At 38.7% G+C, this 2,362-nt stretch overlaps 1 protein-coding gene across 1 annotated transcript in view; it reads right to left on the reverse strand.

Moving 5' to 3' along the window:
- PPP4R1 (protein phosphatase 4 regulatory subunit 1) overlaps positions 1 to 2,362 on the reverse strand; it is a 60,739-nt gene that overhangs the window by 27,714 nt on the left and 30,663 nt on the right. The gene's annotated exons all lie outside the window — the stretch shown is intronic.

A 2,362-nucleotide genomic window follows, 5' to 3' on the forward strand; every position in this document is an offset into this window, starting at 1 on the left:
TCTCTGTGCTATTTTTAAAGTTTTTCTGTAATTATTCAACCTAAATTATTAAAAACTATAGTAACGAGGTATTATTCAGACATGGGGGCATGGGAAGCACTAAACAGGTAAAACTTGTAAGACTTAATGTATTTTCTGACGGATTTAAGAGATTTCCGTTTAAAGTATCCAAACACTTTGAGGGACAAAGTAGCTGGGGCCTGGGATAGATCAATTGATCCCATCCCGCTTGGAGCAAAAGGAGAATGAAGAAAACCAAAGACACAAGGAAAATGTTAGCCCAAAGGACCACATGAACCAGAGATGCCACCAGCCTGAGACCAGAAGAACTAGATGGTGCCCAGCTACCACCAATGACTGCTCTGACAGGGAACACAACAGAGAGTCCCGGACAGAGCAGGAGAAAAATGTAGACCAGAACTCAAATTCAAGTAAAAAGATCAGACTTAACGGTCTGACAGCGACTGGAGGAAGCCCCGAAACTATGGCCCCCGGACGCTCTCTTAACCCAGAACTGAAACTATTCCCAAAGCCCGCTCTTCAGACAAAGATTAGAGAGGACTATGAAACAAAAAATAATACATGTGAGGAATGTGCTTCTTAGTTCAATCAGATACAGGAGACCAAATGGGCAGCTCCTGTCCAAAAGCAGGACGAGAAGGCAGGAAGGGACAGGAACTGTGTGAATGGACACAGGGAACCCAGGGTGGAAAGGGGGAGTGTGCTGTCACTTTGTGGGGACTGCAACTAATGTCACAAAGCAATATGTATATAAATTTTTGTATAAGAAATTAACTTGAGCTGTAAACTTTCACCTAAAGCACAATTTAAAAAAAAAAAAAAACACACACAAAAATAACTCAATTGAAAGGTCATTCAGTATGTAAAACCATACCAGGGGCTTGAAGTTCCTTAACATTAAGATTAAATTTTAATATTCTTAGCAGCAAAATCAAAAGGATTATCTTAAGTTTAAACACAGTAAAATATTATTTAAAAAAAAAAAACAAAAATGAAAAAACAAAAGGAGAATGATGGGTCAAATCATTTTCTTTGTCTAATAAATGTCAACTTACAAGTTTGTCCAAACTTAAAACTTACACAGTATGGTTTTTAAGAGACAACTAAAAGAGAAAAAAAGTCTCCCTAGCATTAAATTCTGGGGGGAATAACTGCGTGCGTGATTAACAGTTGCTTCAAGACCATAAAAAATGTAAATTCTTGAAATTCTGATTTTTTTTCTAGGGCTGGATTAATAGTCAATGCAAGATCAAGGTGCTGAATGCCAAGATTCTGATATTCTTACTTGTCAGACTTCCAAATGTTATTATATGAGACAAACACAGTTTTGAAAATTGAGGGGAGTTGTGATTCTGTACAATGAGAGAATTATCCTGTCTCCTGAGAGAGGTAGGTAACAAGAGCACAGAGGGTGGGCCGGAAGTTTCTCTCAAAAGGAAGCTTAAGTTTCTTTTAGTGCCGACAAAGTACACGACTGAGACCCTCAGAGTTCTTGACCAGAGGCCGTGGGCCCAGAAAGTTAAGCACAGTTGTTTGTAGGAGAAAATGACCTGTGTAGACAATCTGTTAGCAGAGCACTGAGACCTGAGGAGGAAGCAAACAAAGCGCTCCAAGACACATTTTCCAATTACAGTGAATTAACGAATTAAGTTTTAACATCCGTGAAATACTTCCACATTTGTATTAATAACAATTTAACTGTCACATAGTTGGTATTAAGGTGTACTGACAAAAACTAGCAAAGTGGTTCAGTTATTTAAGACTTTTGCTATTAAATCATATTTTCTTAGAATAATTCATTCAAGATTTATTATGCACTCAAGTATGTGCCCAGTGAAAGTGTTCGTACATACAAAGACAAAAAACTAGATTTCTACACACAGTGGACTCAAAGTCTACTGCACGATATATGCAAATACATAACTAAAAAGATGATTACATGCTTAGGCTGCTATGTACAACCAAAACGTCATGGATTCGGTTCCTTGGTTTGCAGGTTTAGGATCATGGTTTCATGGAACATCTCAGTTAATTGGTCTAGTAACGTGTCTAGCGCCTCTGTTCTGCTTCCTAGTTCATTGCGTAGTGCCTGGGGTCTTAAGAGCTTGCAAGAAGTCATCCAAGGCACGACAATTATTCTCTACTCGCCTAGAGCAACAGAGGAAGAAGGAGAATCAGGAATAGGAGGAGGATATACAATATGTGGCTGATTGCCTCCATGAACAACTGTCTCCTTTGCCATAAGACCAGAAGAACTGGATGCTGCGTGGCTACCATAACCGAACATTTTGATCAAAGATTCTATAGAAGAATCCTGACCAAAAGGAGGACAATGCAGAAC

Source organism: Trichechus manatus, unplaced genomic scaffold (genome assembly GCF_000243295.1).
Source record: "Trichechus manatus latirostris isolate Lorelei unplaced genomic scaffold, TriManLat1.0 scaffold00146, whole genome shotgun sequence".
NCBI lineage: Eukaryota > Metazoa > Chordata > Mammalia > Sirenia > Trichechidae > Trichechus > Trichechus manatus.